This window comes from Corvus brachyrhynchos, unplaced genomic scaffold (genome assembly GCF_000691975.1).
Source record: "Corvus brachyrhynchos isolate BGI_N302 unplaced genomic scaffold, ASM69197v1 scaffold1, whole genome shotgun sequence".
NCBI classification, from domain to species: Eukaryota; Metazoa; Chordata; class Aves; order Passeriformes; family Corvidae; genus Corvus; species Corvus brachyrhynchos.
The window spans coordinates 5,409,046-5,422,812 of record NW_008237222.1 but is presented as its reverse complement, the minus strand read 5'-3'; the positions used below and the strand labels follow the sequence as shown (position 1 = coordinate 5,422,812).

Sequence of the window (13,767 nt, the reverse complement as noted above, 5' to 3'; positions counted from 1 at the left end):
ACTTGCTAAGAAAAGCAGCACAGAGTCATGAGTGTTCTCTGTACCAGGTAGGATTGCTTCAAATAGGGGTAGTCCACTGGGCCATACCCTGGACCAGACCCTGTTTTCTACGCAGGGTCTCTACCAGTACAAGCACTTGGCGGACCAAACTGGAGGTGCTGGTAAATGTGTTTTGAGGGAAGAAGCGATCTATCAAGAGACTAGACTGGCAAGGCTTTTTATATGAACTGAATTGGCCTGATGTGATCACAACATCCAGGAACAAAAGTATCCCTGAACATGTGTTTTGTTTAACTTTTGTTTGCCACCTTTAGGACAGGCCTGGTTGAATACCACAGGGGCTTCTGGCATGGTAGTCTCATTGACTAATGCAGATGCATTAGTCCCTTTCTTCTCCTCTTGCTATTACTTTAGTTCATATTTATGCAAGCATACTGGTCAGAAACTCCTTGAGAATAAAATAAATTTGCTTTTTTTTTTTTTTTTTTAATCACAACATCCAGGAACAAAAGTATCCCTGAACATGTGTTTTGTTTAACTTTTGTTTGCCACCTTTAGGACAGGCCTGGTTGAATACCACAGGGGCTTCTGGCATGGTAGTCTCATTGACTAATGCAGATGCATTAGTCCCTTTCTTCTCCTCTTGCTATTACTTTAGTTCATATTTATGCAAGCATACTGGTCAGAAACTCCTTGAGAATAAAATAAATCTGCTTTTTTTTTTTTTTTTTAAATAAGAATGAATCATTAATTATCCATTCATGATTCCCTGGACCATTTAGGTAACCCATATTTCAGCTAATGGGTTAATTCATTTTATGTCAGTTCAGCTGTGTCATATTTTGTCACATTTCTTGATTGGGTGAGTGAAACATTTAAAATGGGATGTAACAAGTAAGGAATACCTTGTTCATACAGTAGAGTAATTCTTGGGTTTGTATGTGACTGACTATGCAAACAATTACATCCAGGCCAGTGCAGCCAGCCACCACAGGGTGAATGCAGCACATCAGCTGCACAGCGAATAAGTGGAGTTTGAAAATGTCTTGGCAGACCTGGTCCCACTGCTTTGAATGCAACATCCCCTTTTTACAAACCTTTTGTAAGAAAAAAGTTAACTGGCCCTACAAAATGATCAGCACTGTCATCTGCTTGTTTTTGTTTAACAGTGACTTTTTAAAACCTTTTAAATGCCTATTGTCACCACTGGATTGAGTCTGATTTTATCTGAATGCACTTCCCAGGACAGTTGTTATCAAAAAAAAGGGAGCAAGAATAAAGAAAACCCCAGTAAAAAAAAAAAAAATTAAATTGAGCAAAGGGAAAAATTGAAAACTCAACTGATTCAGAAGGGTTTTTTCTAAACTTGTTTTTATATTTTAATGCACAAGCGTGCCCATTAACCATTCAGCATTATTTCAGCAACTGTAGTACAAAGAAACCTTAACATGCCAGGACTCATTGTCCTTTGCTTTAGTCTTCTGTCCAGGCTGAGCTTCAGCTTCTCCTCTTTGTATTTTTCTCCATCACAGATTCATATTATTTCTATTACCATCTTCCTAACAGCTCTTACTTAGAAGTAGAGAAAAGTAGTATCTCTCACCCATATGTTTATCTTGCTCCTGGGAATTATCTGAATAGAAAATGAGCACAAGCAACACTCATTTACCATGAAAAAGCAAGCTGGAAAGTGTCAGAGAGCTGCAATGAATGAACTCTTGCTAATGGCTAGCTGGCCTTGTTATTAATATAGTTATAATAACGTTAAGCTTCTCCATTAAGTCAGCAGACAGGGGCTATTGGTTACACTTCATTTCTAAGAAACAGGCCTATTTTTCAATTATATTGTAATTCATGGTGCCTTTAAATGCCTGGAAAATGCAAGTTCAAGAACATCTCATTGAGGATTCTGCAAAGTTTAACTAAAACAAAAATCTCTGTTTAGAAAGACCACATTTTCTGGCTTGTGATTCACTTCTTCCCTGTTCCCAGATGACGGGAAGAAATTGATTACCCCTGTACAGATTTGGAACCAAAATTCATAACAAATGAAACTGAAAGTAAGTTAAGATCCTCCTGAGGACATGACTGAAGTTGTGTTCTTAAAACTCTCTGCCAGAGCCCTCCAAATGCTGAGTTATCTGGTTGTGCTCAGCAGTTACATACTGGTGTGCAGCTGCAATTTTGGAGTGCCTGTCAGCATCAGAGGACAGGTGCTAGAGCACATTTGTCTCTGTCTCTGTGCCCCTGCTGCAAGGGTCCGTTCTCAGTTCCTACCTATTGCTGGGGCATAGATACAGTGCAGTCCATCCTGGGGCTGTGGGCTACCCAGGAGAGCAGGGCAGCAGGATCCTCATGTCTCTCAAGCTTCTGGGTGTGAAGGGAAATAGTGTTAGCTCAACGATGCTCCTGGACAGTGATGAAAGCAAAACACAGCCCATGCTGTTTGCATTTGCATCACTGTACATATCTGAGCTCCCAGCAGCACTACTGCCCCCTCCTGCTGCGCACACCACTGTGGAGACTGGCTCCAGGTACAGCCTGTTGTCACCACGCCTGTTTGGGAGGGAAGCACAGTCTTCCTCCTCCTTGGTGTCCTTGTCAGTTGCTCTCTGTCTCTTTCTCATTTTCTTTGTATTGCTCCAATGAGACAGCTCAGGTCCTGCTAGCATGGCAGCAGTGATTTACTGTTCATGCTGTGGGTAGGGACAGGGCCTATGTCCCTTATTCCCCCATCTCTTGGTCCTTCAACTCCAGTGACCCACACTGCACTGTGGACATGAGCACACACCTTTGTTTAAGGTCCACTCAGCAGGATTTTTGTAAGAGCCCTGGTCCCAGGCAGTGGGGGTTGTTCAGCTAGTAATCCCCTTTCCTTTGGGGGTGTAGGGGTGTCTATGATAACAGTGAACATTTCTGACACTCTCAGGACAAAGCACTGGCTGCAGAGAACAGCCAGCAACATTTCACCTCCCTGTTTATAATGGAAGCAGCCTTTTGAATTTGAGAGTGACTGATATTCATGACCTTTTCATCTCAGAAATAAAGGACTGTCTTTAAAATATGCTCGGCCTGCAACTTGGGATGTGCAGTGAGCTGACCTGCCCTTGAAAACAGGACTTGAAAGGACTTCACTTCCCAGGGTCTTGGTCCTGTAAAGGGAAGGGAGTTGGGGGTTTGATCATTCAGGGTAAGAAATTACAGGAGTGATCAGGGGTAGGCAGTTTTACTTTCTGTCTTGCTCAGCTGTGACCAATGCCAGGGCATCCTGCATCTCAGGCTGCTGATGGCAGTAGGGCTGGCTGGCTGGAGGAGACATGCCAGAGACCAAGTGCAGGTCCCACCACAGGACACGGGACAGAACCTGCCCCAATGCCAGCCAAGTTACAGTAATGTATAGCTTGTTGTCCTCCCAGTATGTCTTGTGCTGCCATTTTGTGGTGGGAATAGTCTCACCTACTGACAGGCTTTGGACTTGAAACCAATGGACTTTAAACCCCCTGAGTGGTCATGAGGTTTGGAAAACTGAAAGCATGTTTTGTAGATCCACCAAACTGTTGCAGTTGGCAGAGCAAGAGGAGGAACCCCTGTGTATGGTGCAGGGAAAATGCTTTCTTAACAGGAATGAAAAATTAATTTAAGATAAGAACTATCTCCCTGCACAGACTTATAAAGACAACATGTACAAATGAGCAAGAGGGTTGAGGTGTTCTAATCACAGCTACAGGGCTTTTTCTTAATTTCCTACATACCTGAATAGAAACAAATATTTGACAGATATAACTGGGAGTCTGCTATTTCTTGCAGGAAATAACAAGGCCAGGATTGTTGCTTGCAGGCTTATCAAAATTACAGCAAGATACAATTCTCTATTAAATGATTGAAAAAATAAAAAAATAACTAGAACCAAGGTGTCAGAGAAGATGATCATAGTGAACCTTTTAAGCTTTAGAATTATGATACTATAGAAAGGATATTATTTTCTGTGCAAGACAAAAATGTCTGTTCATTGCTAAGCATTATTATTTTCATTATATCACTAGTAATGCCTAAACCAAGGCAGAGTTTGTTTCCTCTCTACATAGTGGAAGAGAAGTCCTGAGAATTGCAGACCTGCAACTGAGAATTAAATTAGGCTGACGATATTTTTGCAGCTTTTGGCTTCTTTTAGTGTACCTCCTTCTGCATGAATGCTCTTTTCAAGCTGGAGCTCTGAGGCTGTACATAGGCACAGAAAAAAACCCAAGAAAACTTTCTCAAGTATATGCATTAGCAACTAGTCCTGAGGCTCATCTGAAGCTGTTGTACCTACTTAGGCAGTGTTTGAAGAGCTTTCAGATCGTAATGAATTCATGCACCCTACTTCATTTAAATACATGGAGACGCCATTTTTAAGTCCATAATCCTGAGCTCTCCAGCTTTGTTTTGCTCATCAAACAGGAAGTAACTTGGGATCAGTCCCTGTTCACACTGCCATTATGAGGGAATAAAAACTATTTCAATAGTAATGTGCCCCATTACTCTCTTTTTGAGCTAGTGGTATCCAAGCCTTCCCAACATCTTTCCACAGCCTTTTTCCCATCATGAAGATGAAGGATGGGAAGCAGGAAGGGCTATTTTTCTGTACATTAAATAAAAAAATCGAGTAAAAATTAAGTAAAAGTTAATTTTAAAAGTACAAAAAGTAAAACATGCATCTCAGACCTAGATAGACTAAAGTCATCGTGCTCTTCAGGGGACAGATCCAGATGAAATCTCATCCATGCAGATGAGGCTGACACCTTCCCTGTGATCTGAAAGAGGAACAAGGCTAGAAGATCTCCTGTGACAGTGACACCAGGAGCTGGCAAAGCAGCAGCAAGTTTGGCTTGCACAGGAGTCTGCATGGTGGCAAGCTTGACCCAGCAGGCTAGTTAAAGTCACCTTGGGTACCCCTACACAACAGGGCTGGCATGCCAGGAAGCTTAAGACTCTTTTGAAACTGTAGTGACTCCAGCTTGCCCCTCAATCCAGGTTGCTCTCCATTCTAAAGGAGACAATCCTTTCACAACTCCCCTGCTCCCCTCCCTGACACTGCCCCTTGCCAGTAATTAAATAATGGACTAATGGAATATGTCATGATGGTAAGTGCTTAAAAGATTTGTCTTTCTGTCTTCATTTGAGACATTTTAGTATCAGCCAGCAGTTTCCAGCCATCATGATAATTTATTTAAATGATTTATGTGGAAAAACAAGACATTCCACAATACCTCTAAGATGGCTCCTGGAGCGTGGCTGTTGCTGGCTAACACTGCCTTTGGGAGCTGAGGTACTCATTTACACCTTGTACTTCTCATCTCTGCGGGGAGGTGATTACCCCTGACAACAACACCCCTTGCCAGGGATTTTAAGCATTTCTGCTTGAACAAATATGAAGCTACATGGAATTTAAAAAGCACGGTGCACAGGAACAACATGGGAAAGAATTATTTCAGCAGTGCTCAATGCTGCAATATGAAACAAAAAGAAACAAAAAATCCCAAACAAACAAACTCAAGGAAGAGATTTCTCAAAAGTAAGACCAAAACATATTTAAGGACTTCAGAACAAAAACCAGGGAAGACAGGGACTGATTAATCTGTGGGAATAGTCAGACTCTAGGCTCTACCCTGTTAAAGCTTTCAGAAGCATTGACTGAGAGCAGCTGCATTTTTGACCATAAAACAGTGGCGAGCCATTCTGCGAAAACATACGAGCAATTTACAGGCTCACCATTGCCTCTAGAACTGCCTGGTCTATCTATCTGCAAAGAAATATTGCCAGTTAAACAAGACTGCAGTGTACTAAAAATTGACTTATTCAATTTCTGAAGCTCTTCAGTGAGCAGTGCCATCCGTTCTTCTCTGAACTCAGTGATGTCCCTGCAAGTTACATTAATTTGCAGCCTGGGAGTCCAATCCCAGTCACCTCCAGCTTTGCTGCAAATGCCTTCCCAGTACAAAGGATGTGATATGTGCAGACTTCCTTTCCTAAAAGCAGGGGGCTAAGGGGATTTTGAGAGTCGTTCTCTTGCCAGTGTGAGCTGGCCAGCTGGAGTCAAAGCAGTGTTCAGCAGTTTCTGCCTTGCAGACACTGGGAGCAGGAACAAAATGCAGTGGGCTGGCTCTCCTGGACCTGGGCAGGGAGGTAGGCTGAGTGGAGCAAGGGGAAGAGCCCAGGATCAGGATGCTCAGCTCACAGCAGGGCCTGAGGGAGCTCTCCCATGCACCCACAGATACGTGTATGTGCAAGCGAGCTTCCAGTACGGTTGTGGTGACACCTCAAACACCACATCAGAGGGCTCTGGATGGGCCTTACTCAGCTCACCTCTATGTATACGTGTTTTTCAAAAGTCAGAGAGTAAATTAAGACCTTCAGCAGGTGACTGTGACTTTATCAAGACCTTGAGCCTGTGCTATTACAGTAGGAAGGAGATAGACAAGAGACACTCCTGCCTGCATGAGGCAGTGTGCACCCCACTGACCCTTTTCCCAGAGCACCAGTTGCTGGCCACTGGCACAGAGCTCATTGATCCAGGGGACAGAAGGGAGCATTCTGCCTGGCTTTTGCAGTTTGCAGTCAGAGACAGCTATCAGAGCTGTGGGGAACATATTTCCCCTTAATAAGTAGGGTATTCCTAAGTAAAAGAACTATTTTCTCCCAGGGACCATGAGGCCTGTTAAGCATTACAGAGGGCACAGCCTGTCCAGGCAATCAGCAGACACAATGCCTTGCCACAAATTCTGCCCAAGCAGGGGGTCTCCGCACCAAGGACAGAGAGCACAAGCCTGAGGGGAGCCTGTCCTTATTCTCCTGCTCTCTGCTGATGTAATGGAACTACCAAACCTTTCTACTACAACCTGAGCCAGCCCTGCTGGTACTGCCTAGGTGGTAACAGGCCCTGAAACTTTGGCAAACGTTTGTCCTGTGTCTCTCTCCAGGCTTCCTCCCTGCAACCCTATTTCTCCATCTCTGAGAAATTTCAACAAAACCAGCAGCAGTAACCTTGCTAGGTGATACCTGTTTCCCAAGGCTACTGCCAATGTGAACAAAGTTAAATAGACTTCAATCCAACTGGGGATCCTGTCTCTGAAACACTCAAGGTTCAGGCATTTGTTCTTGTTAGCCTGCACCTTGCAGAATGTTTCTCAAAAGCAGTAGGTTTTTAATAATTGACTCCTTAGGTTTGATGGAGTGGTGTTTTTCGATAAATAATAAAATACCCAACTGGGAAATAGCTATTAATTATTCACTGAAATAGCAACTACAACCTCATTTGCCTCCAACGCTCCATTACAGTCTACAACCTCCTTGTGAGGTAAAGAGGAAGAGCAGACACTGATCTCTTCTCTGTGGTGACCAGTGACAGGACTGAGGGAACAGCCTGAAGTTGTGTCAGGGGAGGTTTAGGTTGAATATTAGAAAAAGGTTCTTCACCCAGAGGGTGGCAGGGCACTGGAACAGGCGCCCCAGGGTAGTGGTCACAGCACCAAGCCTGACAGAGTTCAAGAAGAGTTTGGACAACGCTCTCAAGCACATGGTGTGACTCTTGGGGATTTTTCTGTGCCGGGACAGGAGCTGGACTCGATGATCCTTGTGGGTCCCTTCCAACTCAACATATTCTTTGATTCTGTGAAGAACTGGTCTGTCTATAAGCAGACACTCCCCAGGTGACCAGATCATGATCATATTGATTTAGTGGGTTTTCCCCTTTTAGTTCAACAATAACAGGAGGAGCTGCTTTGTTCACTTAAATTACACTCGCTGACAGATCTACTGACTCCATGAAAGTTATGTCAGTCTCCAATGTCAGAAGACTGGGCATTGGATTTTGCACATGCTGGCATAACTCAGCAATAATCTGAATAAGTAGGTGAAGTCCAGCTTATGTCCATTATTTACAATGATAAATATCCACATTATTTGTCATCAAAACACTGATTGCTGGTTTGTAGGCTTAAATGGGCAAATCACTAGCAATAAAATATCATGCCTCTAGATGAAAGTTTGATAGCTGATAGGCAGTTTGGAATACGAACTGGTACAAATAAAAAGTAAAGAATACTTTGAGGAGATATCCTAAGGACAACTCTGGACAGACACCAAAATGAAGTCAGTAAATTGGTGTCAAATTGTTATTAAGCAGGAAAAGCAGTAGGCCTCGCTATTAGCAGAGTGCTTTGATTCAGATGCAATGATAAAATGATATTGTTAAGAGGATGGACAAAAACCTGGAGTCCTGGAGAAGAGGATCTTAGGTAACAGAAAGGCTTGTTGATTCCTGTAAGAATCATGTTCACCTGTGAAATCTACCATCTTAACATTGTTGGGGTTTTTTTAAGAAACAAATGCTTTTTTACATTTTTAAACAGAATTAATCTTTTATCTGTAAAGACTAATATCTGGCGGAAAACTGAGTAATCTCTAGGAATACGGGCTGTAGGGAAGGTGCAGTAGGTAAACCAAAACCATGATTTACAGAGCTGTGAGTGCTAAGTACTATTCTTCTGTTTGCATACATGGCTGTAACTGACTTTATCTTCCTTTAATACACTACAGCCTACAAGATACAGCATTTTCCTCTTACCGTGCTATCTCCTGAGCATAGACAACACTGGAAATGATGATGCCTAAAAACTATTGGCATTGCCTAAATAATGTGGAATACTGTATTTGCTTTATCCAAGCCAGACAGAAAATCAGGATTGAAGCAAGGTGACATGTCTGGCTGAGATGGGGTGGTCCTGTTCAGGGAGTTTAGACTGACACAACCACTGAAGGGAAGCCCAAGTAGGAAGCATGTGATAAATTCATACCCACAACAGCATTAGCAAATAACAGCAGCACTGCTGTGTTCTCCAGTTTGGAAGGAAACCATATAACCACAGATTTGATTGAGCTTCTGCTGGGAAGTCAATGTAATCATCACCTTCAAAAACAGGTCTGTTGTCTGTCACGTAGACACAAATTGCTTATGACACTTTGCACTGTTCAATTATTCTTACTCATAACAAGATTGAGAAGTTTCTCAGGGTGCTTGTTATCCCTTGCCTTCCCTTTGCAGTACTAGGGAGGGTGCTTGGCTTTAGCATGTCTTTGACTCCCCAAGTTGAGGAGGTTATCCTTTCCAGGCAGCTGGGCCTGAGGCTTTTGCATCACATGTTGCTCCACAGGGACCTTTGGGAGCTGGTCACAGGCAGGTCAACATAAAAAAGGTGCAGAAATCTGCAAGATGTCATTGGCTTCAGCTCATCTATCAGCACGTATTACACAAGGCAGAATTTGCCCTTAATAGTCTTTTGTTGGTCTTACATCAAAGGGCTAAATTATGCCCACTAATATGTGTAAGAGGATTTTCAGTTATCTTTCTGATGCAAATTATATCATTTTGCATTATCCACTGATTATCTGCAGTCTGAAAAGTACCACAGATGTTAAGCAAAGCCTATATGTCAGTTCTCTCCTCCTCAGAGAAGAGCATCTAAGTAAGCAAATTGAAAGAGTCCTGTGGGAATTCTAGTTTAGCTGTAGCTCAAGAGGGAAACCAGTCTGGGCTTCAGAAAGTTTGTGAGGTACTTGATGAAACTGTGATTAAAGGACTGGGGGTGTGCCCAGCTCAGCACCTGGATGTATACCAGCTCATATCCAGCACATACATCCTCCCCCCTTGCTACATGCCTATATTGAGGACAGCGCACTGTTACATTTAGCAGGTGCTTCAGGTCCATTAGATGACAGCCCAGTGTGAGATCTGCCCTCAGCTCTCATTGCACAACATGGAATAAGTTGTATTTGATTGTGGCAACATGCTGACAATGCCAAGGTTAATGAACTAACAAGGAATGCTTAATGAAGTCAAATTATGAGTGATTGTTTTACTAGGTAGCATTTAGGATTCAGAATAATCATTAAAAAGTAAATCCTCTACCCACCTCTGACTGGGCTCTTGTAGAGGTGCACAACATTTCAAAAAACAGTTGAATCAAGAAAAAGCAAGTACCCAAAACATCTGCAAAGCAACATCAGCCAAACGTGATATTACTTACTGTTTTTAAGGAACAGTGACAGGGAAAGTATGGGGGCAAAGAAGGAACTATATCATGACTCTGCCTTGTGTTATTATCATAAAAATATGTGGGTAGACCACCTCCCTGGTTGTGCCTGTGTTAAATCTCAGTAATCTGGCTCATTTGCAAATTCAAGCTTTTGTATGTCTGTAACAGCCTGGGACTGTAGCCTACAGTTATTAATTTAATGGTGGCTTCTGGACCATATCTTATTACCTAGTCAGATATATTAAATTATGACAAAAGACTTCTCCAGACTGAGGGCACTTACAGAACACTGCCAGATGGTCAAACATCCAAGACAGTAAGGAGTAAGAGGAGCCTTTTCACCCAATCCCATCTATCCTTCTGAAGGGCTGAAGTTCTGTCAAACTCACCCATTCCTTAGCTTGTGGAAGTTAGGGAAGATGTGACTTTGTAGGACTCTCCTTCTTCCTATGCTGAACACCCTACAAGGTTGCAATGGGGCCACAGACAGGCCTTGATCACACATCGAAGGGCACAGTATGAAAGGCACCTGCCAGAGTTGGAAGAATCAATGTCAGCTCTTTTCCTTTGCCAAAAAAACTATCGATTCTCTATACTTACTCCTGTAACTTGGCTGACAGGTTAATAGGACAGCAAGAATCTCAGCTAACAACAGTGCTGCTTCAGCCACTTGTTCTTAATAACCCTGCCAAGGAAAGATTTATAGACATGCACTGAACAAGGCAAGAGAATACATACTTTTTTTAATGTAAGAACATATTTCAGGACAGTTTGCTCAGGTACCAGTTGTCTCATTCTTTTCCACAAAGCTGCAAGAGCACAGTCTCCCTGCAGTGTTTGATAGGTAAAAGGTGATAAATGAAGTGGGGTAAGAGGATATACATAAAGCTGGTTGGTCTGTGTGTTCCCTCATATAGCAGCAGCTTTACAATAGCAAAGGTTCTTAAATCATGACCTTCTAGACTCACAACTAACCCATTTCCCCTTGAAGTTAATTAGAAAACTTTTGCTGATCTGTATGCAGATTATATGCTTACCACAGTCAAGGCTTGTGTTTGGTTGTTATTGCCATGAGCACGCATTCTTCTTCAAAATTAATAAGCAGATCTTTCCACATGACCTCTCTGCTTTGTCAGATGTGTATATCCTGGCCTGCTGCTTCAGAGACACTACCAAACTTGGCACAATGCACTGGCAAATAAAGGCAATACAGTAAAATAGGAATGAAGGTGATTGGTTGGCTGTTACTGCTGTGGTAGAATGTATGTCAAAAGAAGGAATGTGCCGTGCTGACTGTAGGATAGCTCTGATTTACTATACTTTCAAACCATACCTTAAATGCACTGTGGTTTTCAGGATATCCGTAATTTTTTTCCTCTCACCTTAAGCAGTCCTTTCTATCCATTATCTTTATGTACCCTCTCTCCTCCAGAGGATATCTGGTGGAAATACCAACCAGCCCAAAGCACCTTGCAGGCTGGCAACTTGGGCTTTACAATGCTTTTATGGGAGCTATAAAGAAGACACTCAGCAAAAATAGACTGATAAATGAGATAGTCAGCACATGCTTGTTATGCGACTGTGACAATGCCAGATGATGGAAACAGATATTTCTCAAGCTTTTCTCATCAAAAAGCAGCAGAGAGAAGCACAAGCTTCTTTCATTGTTTTCTTTTATTTTTGTAAATCATGCTTCAGTGAAACACGAGTAAAAGTCTTGTTTACATTGAACTTTAAGTCTCACCAGTTTGTTGAACAGCATCAAGCAGGTAATGTTTGGAGGACTTCTGAGGACTTAGAGCCTCTCACTCTGGTCTTCCAGCATACATTTCATACTGGAACAAAAAGCCAGCACCCTTGGCAAGAAAAAAAATTACAGTCTTATAAAAACATTACACTTCTTGGATTCTGGCAATGGACTGAATAGGAGTAAGCTTTGAACTCTGAGATTACAAGGTGTGCCTGGGTAGCTTTAGTGCCAGGGGGAAGAAGTCCCCTGGAGACACTTATCTCAGAGAGGGAATTTAATCACTAAGGTGTTTTTAGGCTGAAACACCTGGATTAGACTGAAATATATTCATAGAATGTCCTGATAGGTGTTCTCCAAGTAGGAGCCAATTAAAGAAGAAAGAACATTACTTTCTGTAAGTACAAATCTAATTTTTCGTTATTCTCCTGAATATACAATATAGAAATTATTCCACTTTAATAGATAGGGATGAATTCTAAATTGTGCCCGAGTCTCTCCCAGTACTAAGCAATTATTTCTTCCTTTTTCTCACCCAAAAGCCTTAGGCTAGTTTACAAAAAATAACAATATTCTAAAAGATTTGGCTGTCACTTTGCTGACCAGTGGTTTCTGGCTAATAGGACAGAGTTCACAATCAACCTTAAAAGGCCTGTGGTAGAAACTATTAAATACCCCAGTTAGGACTAAGATGGAGCAGTCCCCAAAGGACCTTTGTGCTCTGATCTCACTGCCAGAAGAAGAATAAATAAGTGCATAGCCTGTCACCCTGGCTAATAACTCCCAGAGACAGAGGTTAGCATTACGCAATGAGAGTTAGCCTATGTTTCAATGATGTCTTGCTACTAAATTTGCCTTCCTGAAAGCCTTTTAATGACTACGAGAAAAAAAGAGATGTCAGACTCAAAGCTTATGACCCAGCAGTCTGGGTCACATGACAGCCAGCACTAATCAAGCACAGAAGAATTTTTTTTTAAATAATGTACCAATAGCTTTTCTTTGAAGGGGAGTATGAATAATAATTGTTCTGTCTACAGGGAGTACAAATATTTATTGACCAGGCAATATCCTGGACTGTACAGGACACTGCAAGCAGTCACCAGGTCCCCAGCAACCATAACAAGGAGGAACCAGATGAAGGACAAAGATTCAGCATGCAGTGCCCCATGGCAGCAGTCTTCACACAGGGCATTTAAATGCATGCTTTTACTAGGATGTTCTTTATGAACCAAATCTTGTCCTACTATAATTTTGATAACTGCTTTATAACCACTCAGATTAATAACTGATTTCTCATGATTAAAACAGAAATACTGCATCCTCCAAATGTCCTATTTAGATAAATGTGAACAAAACCAAGTGCACTAGAAGTACTTCTTAATGGGAAATTAAAATTCATACACAATAACAGAAGATGTCATGTTGTAAGGTCCCAAAGAAGTCATTCAATTGGGCTTTTAGGGGCTTACAGTTGTTCATGTACTGAGTTAGAGGCATGGGAGAAATACTGACAGGATATTCTCAAGAGTTCAAAACAGCAAAAAAAAACTTTACTGGCAACCTCAGACAATCAGGTAAGTTTGGCAAAAGGTTTAGAGCAGCATTCCATCAGCATAAAACACTTCTCAAAGCATTAACTTCACAAACTCTAAGCCAGTTCGATTTTAAATTACTCAGAAATTCCAAGAAGAGAGAATTAGAAGAAAGACAGAAAAGAACAAATATAGCTACCAACTCCTGGGTTCCAGCAGTGTCCAACTGATAAAAATTCCAAGAGAAGATAGGGTCAACTTATGTTTGCCTTGTTTTCCACTTCAAATACCCCTTGGCCTTCCTGGGCCCTTCCCCTGGGTGGGACTTCTGGTTATTTGGCCACTCAGGAGCTAGGTTGGGAGCTCTAGGGCTAGGTGTAGGGCATTGTTTCAGGTGTGTCAGGGATTGGTCACT

General features: G+C 42.1%; 1 long non-coding RNA gene across 1 annotated transcript; it reads right to left on the bottom strand.

Moving 5' to 3' along the window:
* Positions 1 to 508: 508 nt before the first annotated feature.
* Positions 509 to 13,661, bottom strand: LOC108445395. The gene is made up of 4 exons (XR_001860222.1): positions 13,552 to 13,661; positions 11,818 to 11,929; positions 10,463 to 10,602; positions 509 to 1,633 (listed from the first exon to the last, which is right to left on the bottom strand). It is a non-coding gene; the product is annotated as an uncharacterized LOC108445395 (long non-coding RNA).
* Between the last annotated feature and the right edge of the window lie 106 nt (positions 13,662 to 13,767).